The following is a 15,790-nucleotide window of genomic DNA, read 5'->3' on the forward strand; positions in this document are numbered from 1 at the left end:
AGGTGTCTGGTAAGGTACATCCCAAAAGGGGCATTGTACTCAATTATGGGCCTGATGAGGGATGAGTAAAGAGGCACGATGACCTCCCCTGATCTAGATGTGAATCCCTGCATTATTAGGTGGGCTATATAAAATGTTTTTCCAACCACTTTGGCCACATGGTTGTCAAATGAGAGATTGCTATCAACTTGGCGTGCAGCTTGAGGCCATGGCTCTGGCACCAGTTGTCTGTTTCTATGAGGCCCTTTTGGAGGATGCTTGTGTCGGCTGGAGAGTCGATTATGGCGCCCTGTTTGCAGTCATCTGCGAACTTGGTCAGCCACAGTCCTTCCGTGTTGGCCTGTACCTCCGAGAAATATATACCGAACAAGAGAGGTCCCAGGACTGAGACTTGTGGGATGTCACTTGTAACTGGTTTGGAGTCTGACATGGCTCCAGCAATTCTAACCATGTGGGTTCTGTCCTTGAGCCAGTTTGCAACCCATCTAGTGACATAGGGGTTTATATTTAAGCTGGTGAGCTTATCTACAATGCCTGAGTGGGGGTATTGTATCAAAGGCTTTTGCGAGGTCCAGGTAGGCTGTGTGGACCACCTTCCCCTCGTCAATGGCCTTGGTGACTGTTTCAAAGAAATCGACCAGGTTTAAGAGGCAGGATCTGCCCTTAACAAAGCTGAACTGGGTAGGATCCTGTGTCTGTAGGTCTCCAATATCTTTATTTATGAGGTCCATGATGATCCTTTCCATAGCTTTGCAGACCAAGCTAGTCAGGCTTATGGAGCGATAGTTTCCAGGATCTGTTGAGGCACCACCTTTGTGGAGAGGGACCACTGTTGCTGTACGCCACTCTTTGGGTACATACGCTGTAGTAAGGCTGAGATTGAACAGTAGTTTTATGTTTTGGGTTTAGCTCTTCTTGGAGTTCATGTAGGACGCAGCCCGGGACACCGTCTGGTCCCATTGATGCTATGTTTTTTGCTTTGGAGAGGGCGGCTCTTACCTGAGCATCTGAGATGTCAGGGGGGCAGCACACTGCTGGGATAGATATTTGCCCTATTGGTGGGGGGGGGGGTTTGCGCTGAACCTGTCAGCTAGGATGTTGGCGATGTCTGTGGATTTGGTGTATTTTTTGTCATTTTGGACTAATTCTGAGCATATCTGGGAATTCCCACCCAGGTTCCTGACATAACTAAAGAAAGCCTTGTGATTATCCTTAGTGTCCTGTGCAGTTTTTCTCTCTAAGCTGGCCTTAGACGATTTTATGAGTGCCCGTAGTTTTTTGCTAATACTGATCAGGGATGCCTTCCCTTTTTGGGATTTTGCTCTATCATGTAATAGCTTCCTCCTTCTATTGTATAGTTTGTTTATGGCTGGGGTCCACCAGACAGGACGTCTGCCTTTGGAGGATTGGGTCTTGGTTTTATTTGGGATTGCATGATCCATGCATTCCTGAAGGTGTTCATAGAATGCATTTATAAAGGATTCTGCGGTCTGGGCCGTATTTTCCACAGGCCCGGGGGTTTGAAGGATTCCACCTCAGTTTTGAGGAGTGTGAAATTTGCTTTAGAGAAGTTTTTCACTGTGGTTTTCTGGGCAGGGGGTGGGGTCGGGATGTGAATATCCAGTGAGATTAGTTTATGGTCTGATCTTACCAGTGAGGGATACACTTCTGGTCTGGAGCATAGAGTCCACATGTTGGTGATGATCAGGTCCAGTATGTTTTCCCCTCTTGTGGGAGTGGTAACAAGTTGTTCCATAGCATTTGAGTTTATAAATTCTAGGAACCTTTGGGCTAGGGTGTTGGAGCTAGAGTAATGCCCCCAGTCTATGTTTGGGTAGTTGAAGTCGCCCAATATAATGGTGTTTGGAGAGACCTTCATATTTTCCAGTGTTCTCAGAAAGGCCGAGTGGGGTTCCTGGGTTTGGGAAGGTGGTCTGTAGCAGGCTATAAACTGGAAGGCAGTTTTACCCACTGTTAGTTGCACATGGATAGTCTCTGATGCTTCATACTGTGCCACCAACCTGGAGGTGTGGGTATCTTTGACGAATATTGATACTCCCCCTCCTTTTGTGGTTCGGTCCAAGTTTTGGGGCCGAAAATTATGGTGTGAGGTATAACCTGGTAGTGCTGGGGTGCTCTCGGGAGCCTTGAACCAGGTTTCTGTTACTGCACAGATATCGATGTTCTCCATGCTAAGAAGAGTTTCGAGTGCATGCATCTTGAGGTTTAGACTTCTGGCGTTGAGCAGCATTACTCTTAGTTTCTTATCCGTTGTGATACCTATGGAGGTGGGTTTGTCTTTTGAGCCTTGCCTAAAAAAGGCACTATGGGGGTGGCAAGAGCCTTTGCCAATATCCAAAATCCCAGGGGTGACAGGTGCAAGCCGTCCCTAGCGAAGCATCGTGGCTTGTCGAGCATGTCATCCCAGGCTGACAGGCATTGGATCCCCTTTGAATGACACCAATACTTAAGCCAATTGTTGAAATTGATCATCTTGTCTTCATATTGTGGCATCATTCTTGGTGAGGGTAAGATGCTACTCAAGGTCAGGGTCATACCGGTCTGGGCTACATGCTCAGAGAGCTCCTCTATGTCTCTTTTCATGTATTCCAGGGAGGTACGTCTCAGGTCATTCACACCAGCATGAACAATGACTGAGTCATATTTGTACTTGCCTTGGAGTGACCTGAGTGCTTGTGTTATGTGGCAGATCCTAGCACCCGACAGGCAGCTCACCGTGACCTTCTCCTTGTTCAGCCTGGTGAGCGGGACGTCAGTGTGCCTGATGATAGAGTCACCTATTACAAGTCTATCAGGTGTGTTGTTTAGCCTTAAGAGCTGTGACTGTTCGGCACACTGGCTTTGTGAGCTATGTGTTGCACGTGTTTTGTTTTGGGGTAGCGGTTGCTTGGGTGTCTGCTTTGGAGGTCTCTGCTGCTTAGGCAGATTTTTATTTAGAGCCTCCGAGTATGTTTTTATGTGTTTATGTGTTTGGTTTGCTGTCGTGGTAGGTCTATGTGAGACTGGAATTATAGTGTGTGTGGTTTCCTTCTCCTCCTGACTGGGTACGCCAGTACTGAGTTGAGAGAGCTTAGCCTCCAGTTTGGCTATATGGTTGCATCTCTCACATGTGTTGGAATTTGTTGGGAGGAGGAGAGGGTTGTCTGTGTACATGAGGCAGTTGTAACATTGCCTCAAGATTCCCAGATTCACCAGCTGGACCGGAGAGGAGATTGAGAACTGACCTTTGGACATGCTAGAATAGTATTGGGAATTCCTTTATAATTAAAAAAAAAGGCCAATGGGGAACAAGGTACTCAAGGGGAGTTTGTGAGGGTGTAGTGCTTTTAATTTTTTAGTGCTGACTTATATAATTGCTTTAGTGAGCAAGTGCCAGGCTTTAGAGTAGGAATAGGGTGTTTATTATGAGAACTAGATCAGTTCTAAGGGAAAAAGTGAAGAGCAGACTTTATAGAGCCGAGAATGGTTTAAAGCCAATTAAGCAGTGCTGCCTGATGCTGCGCTATGCGCAAAATCACGCAAAGCCGTGCTAAAGTGGGTTTTATACAGGGGGACTTGAAAGAGCTAGAAATTGGCCCAAAACGGCCAATAGACTACCAGATTCTTGTGCTGGGAACACTCCTCCAAGGATAGATAGGCTGCTGTGAGCTCCCCACTGCCACTGGTGAACAAAGAAACCTCCCTTTATCCAAGAAAGGAAATGGGCAAGACAGGAACTTTCCAAAAGTCCAGAATACAGCAAAGCCTGTATTTGGACTACTCTAGGTCAGGAAAGGCTGGAAACAAGCATAATTGTTTTTGTTTTTTTTTTTCTTTTTTTGCAACAAACAGCAGGAAAATGCAATAAATATGTAACGCAGGCTAGCGCACTGGAGTGTGTAGCCTCAACAGGTAAATGCAACAAACAGGGCAAACTTTAAAAGTGCAGGTGCAAAAACAACTTTAAACAGTTTAAAACAGTTCAAGAAGCAGAAATACTTGCAGTTTAGCTAGATTGGACAGTCGCTCAGGTAGTAGCAGGAAAAAAAACACTTTTATCAGGTTAGCAGTCGCTCTTTTAGCCTCTCTGCTGCTAGCACCACTCTGCAGGACCACGAGGAGCTTGGCTGAGTAGTAACAAGCGCATAAACTGCGCCAAAGCGGGTTTTATAATAGGGGGACTTGAAAGAGCTAGAAATTGGCCCAAAATGGCCAATAGACTACCAGATTCTTGTGCTGGGAACACTCCTCCAGGGATAGATAGGCTGCTCTAAGCTCCCCACTGCCACTGGTGAACAAAGAAGCCTCCCTTTATCCAAGAAAGGAAATGGGCAACACAGGAACTTTCCAAAAGTCCAGAATACAACAAAGCCTGTATTTGGACTGCTCTAGGTCAGAACATTGCCTTTTAGTTTCACACAGCACCTCCTCGGATGTTCATTAAGTGCATGTTAGTAGTCACAGCTCATCTCAAAATTAAATGATTCTGTGTATTCCCTGTACTAGATGATTGGATCTTTGTCACCCCAACAAAAGGGTCCCTTATCTCTGGATAAAATTATTTGCTGTGCTTGTGTCTGTCCTTGAGCATCTCTGTAAATCTCAAAAAATCCAGACAAGAACCCTCTCAAAGTTTAGAGTTCATTGGATGCTGTTTGGACATAAGCTTAAAATTTGCAACAAAACTCCCAAAATCAAGACACCTCTCTCTCTCTCTCTCTCTCTCTCTCTCTGTCTCTCTCTCTTTCAGATCCCTCATTTCCAAGCTCATTCAGGTTACCTCACTTACAGTTTCTGTAATACTTCAAGCACTAGGTATGATGGCATCTTCTACCACTCTATTTGTTTATACCAATTTCACGTGATAGTATTACAGTGGAACTTCAGCATCCATTGGCCTCTGCATCTACACTCTGTTCATTTTTCATTCATCTTTCATCAGTCTGCAGGTGATATTGACTTTGGTGGGTAAAGGTGCCCTCAGTAGCAGCAGGATAACCATTCACTCTACCCTTGTCATCTGTAGCAGCCACTGTGAATGCCTATTCTCTTGGGGAGGGGGTCATTTCAAGGGGAGAACAGTCTAAAATTTGATCCGGCCTGTCTCCAGACTATACCCCCTGCACCTGTTAAGCCAGACAGATACTACAGGGTCCCAGACTCCCATAAATTTCTATACAAAAACCCTGCTGCTGACCCAGAAACCATATCTCAGAGTCCTAAGGGAGTCAAGGCTTCCACTGCTAAAAACCCTGTTCCCTCTGATAGATATTCAAGGGTGCTGGATAGATGGGGGGGGGGGAGTTTACACTTCTGCTACTTTGGCTGTAAGGGCTTTATATTGTCAATTTCATATGCTTAAATATCAACAATAGTTAATGTCACTGTTAAGACAGAACATGTTGACTAACTCTGAATGTCCAGAAAACAAGGAAATGCAGGATTTATTGCATGCAGCTGAACAAGTGGGAATACATACTTTGCAATGTGGTTTTGATTCTTTGGAGGCCTCTTGTAGGGCCGCTGTAACGAGTTCTGTGATTAGGAGGCATGTTTGGTTAAAGGAACAGAATCTGCCTGATCATGTTAAAGCAAAATTATTAGATGCTCCATTACAGCATGATACTTTGTTTGTTGTTAAGGCAGAAGAGGTGTTGAAGAAAATGGAGGATAAAGTGAAATCTATGCAGACAGTTAAGGATTTCTTACAGGTACAGCCACCCAGATTTAGCAGGAACTGGCATTCAAAAAATTGGTCCTTTCCAGTGTCAGATAGGCCACAAAGAGGCAGATACAGACGCCCTAGAGGCAGATCCCAGCCCCAAGGCTCATAAAGGCCTAAACAATGGGGTGCTTCTACCTCCAAAAGCGGAGAAGACAAATCTCAATTTTATAGGAAACAGTCCCAATGACTTTCCGCTACCAGTACCAAGCACTTATCTTTTGGAGGCCCCCTTAGGGGAGAAACTAGCACTTTTTTCACAAAACTGGCACATGATCACCCAGGACAAATGGGTCTTGAATATAGGGTCTCAGGGTTACAGGTTCCACTTTCACACCCTGCCAAAGGCAAAAGGCATGCCAGACCTGCCACACAATCAATGGGCAGAGGCACAAAAGCAAGTTTCATCCCTCATGGACATGAGGGCCATTCACCGAGTACCACTACAGGAGCAGGGACAAGGATTTTACTCACTTTTCTTGGTACCCAGAAAGGACAAAGCCTGGAGACCAATACTAGACCTGTCTATTCTAAACACTTTTCTGGACGTTTCAAAATTCAAAATGTTGACTCTGCAGCAGCTTCTGCCCATGCTGGGCAAGAAGGCTTGGCTTGTAACCTTGGACCTAAAAGAGGCATACCTGCATATCCCAATCAGACAATCTTGCAGAAGATACCTCAAGATTCATAGCTGGCTCAATGCACTACCAATTCTCTGCACTGCCCTTTGGCTTATCTACTCTGCCCAGGGTCTTCACAAAATGCCTGGCACCAGAAATTGCTTTTTGCAGACAAAGACAAGTTCAAATATATCCCTACTTGGACGACTGCCTTATTCAAGCAGAGAACAAGGACATTCTACTAAAGCATCTGGCGTTTGTGAAAATATTGTTAATTTGCCTAGGGTACACAGTAAACGAAAAGAAATCAAAACTAGTACCCTTTCAAGAGATAATATTCCTGGGTGCAAGCTTATATACAACTGCCCAGATAGCTTATCACACGCCAGACAAACAAAGGCAACTGACTTCTTACTTCGAAATGTTGGCAACAAAAACCCAATTATCTACAAGAAAAATTCTGCAGGCTTTGGGCTTCATGGCATCCTGCATTCTGTTAATTCCAGATACAAGACTGCATATGAGGAAACTACAATGGCATCTAAAAAGCGTTTGGACTCAACATTGCCACAGCCTGGAAAAACTAATTACCCTCATTCCCTGCCTGCAACAGGAGTTTCGATGATGGGCACAGGCCTGTCACCACAACAAGGGACAGCCTTTTACTCTACTCATTGCCAGGCAGACAATAACAACAGATGCATCAGATTATGCCTGGGGGCCCACATGGCAGGAAAATGTATTCAGGGCACATGGCCCACAAGCCAAATGCATCTTCATATCAATCTAGAAGAAATGCTGGCTGTCCAGAATGCCCTGACAGCTTTCAAGGATCTGCTTCATGCAGGACAATTTCTGATAAAGACGGACAATACTACAGTCATGTGGTACCTAAACAAGCAGGGAGACACACATTCCTACCCCCTCTGCAGACAAGCCGTGATTTTGTGGAACACAGCATTGACTTATCAAGTGCACCTGCAAGCACAATTCCTGCCAGGAAAGACAAATACTCTGGCAGATGAACTAAGCAGAAACCTCATGGATCCTCACGAGTGGAAACTAGATCCACAAATCTTCAGTATAATAACAAGGAAATGGAGATGCCCAGACATAGATCTATTTGCCTCCCCTCACAACTGCCAACTACAAAGATTTTGTACAAGAACTTGCCACAAGCTAGCATGGAAAGTGGATGCTCTGTCATTCAGCTGGAAAAACCTTACAGTATATGCCTTTCCTCCACTACCTCTCCTCCCCAAGGTACTCCTAAAGGTCAGACAAGAGAAGCCAAAAATGATCCTGATATCCCCAGACTGGCCACGCCAGCACTGGTACCCAATCCTAAAGAGCTTGGCTCAAGGCCCAACCTGGACATTACCTCAAATTCCTCATTTACTGACCCAGCAAAACCATCAGATACTACACAGCCAACTCAGAACCCAACATCTGGCTGCATGGTGGATAATGTAACCGTTCAGAACACACCTCTCTCCAAAGCAGTTATGGATGTTATTCTGGAGGCCAGGAGGCCCAGCACCAGAACATCATATGCAGAAAAGTGGAAGAGATTTTGTGCTTGGAACCAGGCACAAGGAATTGACTTGCTTGTACCAAATATTCCTCAGATTTTACAATACCTAACTGAGATGCTGGACAAAGGCCTATCCTTTTCATCTATTAAGATCCATGCCTCTGCCATTTCAGCTCATTACAATACGGACCCACCTATTTTTTCACATCCATTACTAAGGCAGTACCTCAGAGGAGCCAAAAACATAAGACCCCCAAGAAGAGCACCAGTACCTGCATGGGACCTCAACTTTGTCTTGGAAAAACTCATGTTGCCTCCTTTTGAGCCAGCCAATACAGCTGAAATAAAATTCTTATCATGGAAAACAGCTCTGCTCTTAGCAGTAACTTCAACAAGAAGAGTCTCAGAGTTACAGGCACTAATGGCGGTTGAACCTTTCATAATTTTCCATCTGGACAGGGTTTCTCTGAAGACAAACCCAACATTTATGCCTTAGGTAGTGTCCAGTGTGGCTGTTAATCAAACAATTCACTTGCCTACCTTTTATCCAAACCCACAGAATAAAGGGGAGAGACTTCTACATTCTTTGGACATTCACAGACAACTACACTTCTACTTGGACAAAACTAAAGCTTTCAGAATGTCTGAGCAACTCTTAGTGGTATATGCTGCAGGATCTCAAGGAAAAGCTATCTGAAAGCAGACTATTTCCAAATGGATAGCCAGCTGCATTCGTTTCTGCTATTCTCAACATGGCAAATTAGTGCCTAAGGGCATCAGGCCACATTCAACCAGAGCAGCAGCTACTTCAGCAGCCTTCCTCAGAGGAGTACCAACCAAGGACATTTTGGAGGCTGCAACTTGGACTTCAGTGCACACTTTTACAAAGCACTACCACTTACCTCTTTACTCTAAATCCAGAGCAGGCTTCGCCACTGCAGTTCTGCAGGGCCTCATAGCCTCTCCTAATTCTATTTAGGCCCAGCCACCCAACCTCAGCTTTGGGATTCAACCCAAGTGTAATGACTGCAACAGTGAAACACGATGAACATAGTACAGTTGTGTACCTACCATAAATGTAGATGTTCAAGTGTATTCACTGTTGCAGTCCAGGTTACCCTCCCACCATCCCCCTTTCTTTGCTTTGACTTATCTGTACTTCTCTATTCTTTACAACCTATGTGGTGTATTTGCTAGTAGATGAAGATTATGTTTTATTTTACTGCATGCTCTTTTATTGGCATAATTTCTTAGCCTACCCTTCGGGGGGCACCTGACATCTGGGGCAAGAAAAACTGAAGAAAATGGCGTCGGCTGCATCTTTTATACCCCTGGTGCACTGATGTCAGAGAAGAGGCAACAGCAACTGATGCCGGACCAAGAATTTGGAATTCAGGCAGACTGCGGGTAGCCTGCCAGCAGGATAACCCAAGTGTAATGACTGCAACAGTAAATACACTCGAACATCTGCATTTATGGTAGGTACACAACTGTACTTTCTCCCTAAACCCTTTCTGTTTCCCATAATGCTTTGTATGATTCATGCCAAACATACTGAAGTAACTTTGAATTCCCATGCCGTTGGCATATAATGGGATTTGTCTGAATCACTGTTATTTTGTTTACCTTCTGTAAAAGGGCTGCTTCTTTTCTGTCTCTAATCACCCTCATTTATGTTTGGCTCAGACCTTGTTTTACACTGTACTTGGAAGTTATCCAGCTACAGCCAGAAAAGTAACTAAATTGCAGGCCTTTGTTCAGAGCTTTTTTTTTTTTTTTTTTTTGTAGTCTAAGAGGAATTGATTCTGCAAGGGTCTCTTAGTGCGGTGGCAGTTTTAACACCTCTGCAGTAGTGTGGGGGAGGGGACTCTCAATTCTTCTTGAACTTCAAAAGAAAACACTGAACAAAGGCTTGCAGTTTAGTTACTTTTCTGGCTGTAGGTGGATAACTTCTAAGTATAGTGTAAAACAAGGTCTGAGCCAAACATAAATGATGGGAATTAGAGACAGAAAATAAGCAGTCCTTTTACAGAAGGTAAACAAAATAACAGTGACCCTTACAAATCCCATTATATGTCAATGGCATGGGAATTCAAAGTTACTTCCTTATGTCTGGCATGAGTCGTACAAAGCATTATGGGAAGGAGAAAGGGTTGAGGGAGAACAACATCACATTGATACATCAAGCCCCAGTGGTAGCCATGTTGTGGAAAACAGGCTAAAATTACAAATAAAGCACTTAGAGTGATTTTGAGGTGTTAAACTAGGTCAGGAAACAAAGATAGAGAGAAAAAATGATTTTTTGGTTCTAGAGTGGAATTTTCCTTTAATAAAACAGTTTGAATGCAACTGAATAACTAAAGGACACATTGCATAAACCAGTATTTCCAGCTAGTAGAACCTTTACCTCCCATACATCTGATCCACATGACTAAGTCACCCATCCTAAACTGTAATCCAGTTTACCACACCATTACTGCCCTAAACCCACTACACGTATAATCTAATATGCTATTTCATCTTACTACTCTCTGTTAGTTTTCTTAACCTAGCAACTGCTACTCATATCGCCAATACATCTATTTATCATAATTTAACTCTATTATATCATTTGTATTTCAATTATGTAATAGTAAATATATTTGGTTTGTTAGATGTTATCCGTATATATTGTTTGTCAGATTGTTTATACCTGCTCATAAATGTAAACCATTGTTATTTGTATACTGTACATTGTTCTGTTACAGTATGATGTAACTTTGACTGGGTTTGTAAATGGTCATTGTTTGATCAGTATTCTTCCCTGGCAAACAAATGTAAATAAATAAATAAAAACAAAAGGGACACAGATACCCAGAGATAATATGATCCATCCTCTGCCACCTGGACTGCATCCCTGTACAGGGATTCGGTTATCCTGATCACTCCCAGGCAATTTTGTATTTGGCTTTCTTGTTTGGGTGATTTCATTAAAGAAATAAGTCTTGAAAATGTAATACAGGTTCAAATGGAGATCAGCCAGTCAAACAGTATGTACATGTAAGACAAAAGTTTGAAATAAACATTCAAAAGAACTGTTGTGTGTAATAGGTGGGAAGAATAGCTTTCTATCATAATGGCTAACCTGTCCATATTATCTTGGAATAAAATGGCCTTACATGTGTAGACAAAAAGGAAAGGATATTGTATTATATTACGAAATGTAGGGTGCAAGTAGTAGTGTTGCAGCAGACACCTTCAGAAGGAAATGACCATGTGCATTTGACAAAAAAAGGATTTCAGGATGGACATTCCGCAGAATATTAGGGACAAAGGACAAGGGAGTAATAATACTAGGGATTCATTGAGGGGCTATAAAAGTGATAGACGAGGAAAAAAGACAATAAGGGTAGATTTTTGGTAAAAAAGGGCTATTGGCAGGGGAGGAGGATTATTATGGCATGTATTTATATTCCACTAAAACTGCAATTATGGGGCTAAAAAAATGGGAAAACTAATCAGCTTTCAGTGGGGGGGGGGTATATTATTCACATGCAGGGAGAGGAACTTGATTTCCAACAGAGGAAATGTATCAGGGAGACCTGGAAGTGAAAATTTAACAAAGAATGAGGATTTATGAAGAAATTTATGAAATTATTTGATATGGAAAATGTAAATTCAGTAATAGGAACCAAGACAGACTTTATATCTTTCAAAAGGTACAGTAACGTAGCTGTTAAAGAGAGGAATTTATGGCATGGGTAGTGGAAATTATTTGAGAGTTATTAGGAAAGGTAGACATTTCTTTAGAATAGATAGCTGGTTAGTGGGATAAAATGAAAGTGGAGTTTAAAATAGGGTAGAAATAAAAGAGAAAGAGATGTGATGAAGTTATAGGAATTAGTTAGAGGACTGGAAAAGGATAAAGTATTGCAGAATAAGTAGAATCTTACAGAACAAGATAAGGAGCAACTGCAGAGTGCTAATGGAAATAATGGAGTATTTGGACAATAAGCATGAATCTAGAAAGATTGCTATTTAGCAACTATTTTGATAACAATTCCAGAGCATAAAAACTTTCAGTACAACAGCTGAGTCAACAAAAAGTAGAAGGGGTTGTCACCAAACCTGGGGCACCTATGACAAGGAAAAATAACTAGAAATCCTGTAGAGGTATTAGAGCTATTCTGGAAATCTTATGAAAATTTGTATAAAGCGGAGGACTGTGGAACCCAAGAAAAAAAATCAGAAATGGAAATATCTTATGGAAGACTTAATTATGCCAAGATTAGTGGAAGAACATCAACTAATAATTAAAATTATGATGTATAATCAGTATACAGGGAAGACTCTAGGAACAGATTGTATTCCTGTGGAAGTTTGGAAGATAAGAGGAAAGAAAGCGATAAAGATCTGGAAGCTTTTGTTTAGTAGTATTTTAAAAAGAAAGCTGTGGTGGCTGTATTGCCCAAAGAAGGTAAAGACTCATCAGACCCAGCTTCATATAAACCCTTTTCAATTTCAAACCATGATTATAAAGTGTTTATGTTTATACTAGTTAGGAGAATGGCAAAGGTGTTGCCAAATTTGATAGATATAGATCAGTGTGGTTTTGTGAAGGAAAGGCAAACATTTGATAGCATAAACAGAACAATGATGATCCAGAGAGAAGTAGAACGTAAGAAAGCCATTGGCTTTAAATTACTTGGCTCCCATCAGGACACAAGTGCTCAACAGTAGTTGAATTCTGCTCACTGGTTCTATCCCCCTCTATCTGCTAGATCCCTGAAAGGCTTGAACGCCAGAAGGACACCTCCCCTGCTGAAACCTAACTGGAAACTTTCCTGCACTGTCCCTTGACTCTGAAAAGATTTGCCAAGGTTTATATCTTATCCTGTCTGTATGTACTATATTGATTAGCCATACCGGGTCTAGAGCACTACCAGTAATCCCTCAAAGTCCCACAATCAACCCTAAAATACTAAACTGGGTTACTCCTATATCTAAGGATTACCTAGTGAACATATCTAAGTTTCTAGGTATATTACTAGCATAACTTAATTCAGACACACAGAACAAAGCTCCTGTTTACTGTAGGCTCTGTAGTCCAGCTGTGTACCTTAGATTTTAGCACTCAGAAACTGAGCTTAATCATGCTAACTAAGGAAAAACAGTTGAGCTCCCTGCATAAAACATATAAAACTAGAAATTACATAGCATAAACCTGAATCAGGGGTGTAAACTCTTGAGCTGTGTACAAAATTAGCAGACAATTGGCAGAAGAAAGATTAATGTGAAAAAGGCTGCAAAAAGAGATTACTAACAGTGTTCTACGTAATAATTGTATACTAAAGGCAAAAACAAGGGTAAGAAAGTATTTAAAACAAATAAAAAAAAGCCTCATTGTACTTAATGTGTTGATAGTTTCCCACTGCTTGCTGGTTTCTTTGCATTAGCCCTGCTACACTCGCCCTCGCTCTGCTCTGATTCATCCCACCCTGCCCCCAAATTCCTCCCACCCCTAGATGTGCTAAATTTATAGCCACAACTGCCACTCCCTTAATTATAGAGCCAATCAGCAATTGTTAGACCCAACCTAACCACAGCACCCTCCTTATTTCTGTACTCTACCCTCATCTACTACCCCCCTCCCCCATTCTTAAACAATTGTAAGTTGCAAAACCTCTTCAATGCTTCTACAAACCTCAACCCCACCTTTGAATTCAAAGCCCTCTTACTACCTTTTACCCATGCTGATAATTACTTATTTTATCACAGTTTATGAACATATCTCCCTTCCACGCTCCCACTACCCCAGATCACAGACTTATACTCATGCTCTTTCACATAACTTTAATCAGCCACTACTCTCCCTCTCTTCCAACTCCCATATTACAGTAACTCAACAGCTCATTCGAGTCAGTTATGTTAACCCTAGAACTAAACACTACTACAAACTATTATTCAAACTTCAAAAACTAATAATCTATTCTCAAATTAACCTCACAATGGATGGGGACATCCACCCCAACCCAGGACCAACCCCATCAGAAGCATCCAACCCAATATATAATATCCCCTCTAGCCTGCAAAACTTAAACATCTCCTCTACCTCTGTCCTCATCTGCCACCTAAACATCAGAAGCCTAAATAATAAAATACACTATCTGCATGCCCTCTTAGCAGTACACTCCCCAGATATACTATGTCTTACAGAAACCTGGCTTAAGCCATCCACCACTGACAATGAAGTTACTCCTCCAGGTTGCAATATAATATGACTGGACTGCACCTCAAAGAAAGGAGGCGGGGTAGCCGTCTTATATAAATCTTCAATTAATGTAACTATTTCCAACTCTCCACAAGTTCATCAAGCTGATAAAGCTGAAATACTCTTTACAAAACTACAAATTAACCAGGATAAATCTATAAACATCGGCTGCATTTATATCCCACCTGGCAACAACACCAATATCCTTGAAGACATTCTACAGTGGCTGTCCATAAACTCCCCACAAGAAACTATTGTTTTAAGTGACTTTAATATAGACTGGAACACCTGCTCCTCAGACTTCCCTACTACCCACATAACTCTATATGGTTTCTCCCAAGTCATAACCTCCACCACCAGAACTAGTAAGCCCAATAACAAAGAAAGCATACTAGACTGGATTCTCATTAATAACCACCCCCAAATGTATAAGGCAGGCACCCAACCTGAGGAAATAAGTGATCACCTTCTAACATATATACTCAGACAAAAAAATGATATCCCTCAAATACCTAGCTTCAGAACTATCAGGAACAATAAGAGCTTCAATCAAACCAAATTCCAATTAGAACTTCAAACATGTAACTGGAAGAGACTAAAACTACCCCCACTAGATGAAGCAGTATCACACTTTAACTCCGCACCCACCATCAGAACAAAGAAAAAAGTAGCACAGTGGCTGTCCAAAGAAGCTAGACAAAAAATCATGAATAGAAATAAAGCCTGGTCATATTGGAAAACCAATAAAAACCTTAAGGATCAACTAGTATATAAACAGCTAAGAAATGATACTAAGAAGTCTATAATGTTAGACAAAAAAGACTATTTCTGTAACCTACAACATAAACATCAAAATCGACCATAAAAATTTTGGTCCAGCTTAAACAATCTTCTCCATCCAGGTAATACTACTACCCCTACCCCTGTGTCTATCCTCCAAAAACCTCCAGAAAACATTGCCAGCACCTTCAACACCTTCTTTACGGAAACTATACAATCCCTTGCCAACCAACCAGGCCCCAACAACCTAGACCCTATTAACCCCATATCCAATACCCACCCACCCTTTAACTTTCAACCTGTACCAACAGCATTTATCCAATCCTTAATCAAGAAACTGAAACCCACCACCCTTTCAGCAGACATAGTCCCAGCTAAATATCTTCAAAAGGTTGCAAATGCAATAGCGTATCCCATCTCAATGAAATGAACTTTCAAGACCGGAAAAACAAACTAGCGAAAACCACCGCTAATTCAAAAGCCAAGAACTCGACTCAGGCCAGTCCAAAACGTAAAAAACATGAAAAACAACAAATTTTATTAAGCCACTATAAAAGCTTTTTGGCACTAACTTCTTCAGACAAGCAAAACATTCACACCATTACAAGTGAGTTTAAATACCAGCATTGAAGCACTTAACCACGCCCCTTGCTCTCCCTTTAACTCCTTAAAGGTACAGATCGCAGCTAACTAAGGTGCATTTGCAATTCTATTAACATAATAAAAAATTCATACACCGAGACTGTAATAATAGCAGGCTTTGAAAGTGAAAGAAAAAAGCCCAATATTTTGATTATTAAACTATAAAGTAGATAAATGTGTAAAATATATAACATAAAAATAACGGTGTTCAACCTACAGCATAAATACTAATACTAATAATG

At 41.8% G+C, this 15,790-nt stretch overlaps 1 protein-coding gene across 1 annotated transcript in view; it reads left to right on the forward strand.

Annotated features, from left to right (window-relative positions):
- The window catches only part of LOC122793057, a 1,451,532-nt gene that overhangs the window by 774,556 nt on the left and 661,186 nt on the right, over positions 1-15,790 (forward strand). The window lies entirely within an intron of this gene.

Source organism: Protopterus annectens, chromosome 1.part0, assembly GCF_019279795.1.
Source record: "Protopterus annectens isolate FY-2018-M chromosome 1.part0, PAN1.0, whole genome shotgun sequence".
Classification (NCBI taxonomy): domain Eukaryota; kingdom Metazoa; phylum Chordata; order Ceratodontiformes; family Protopteridae; genus Protopterus; species Protopterus annectens.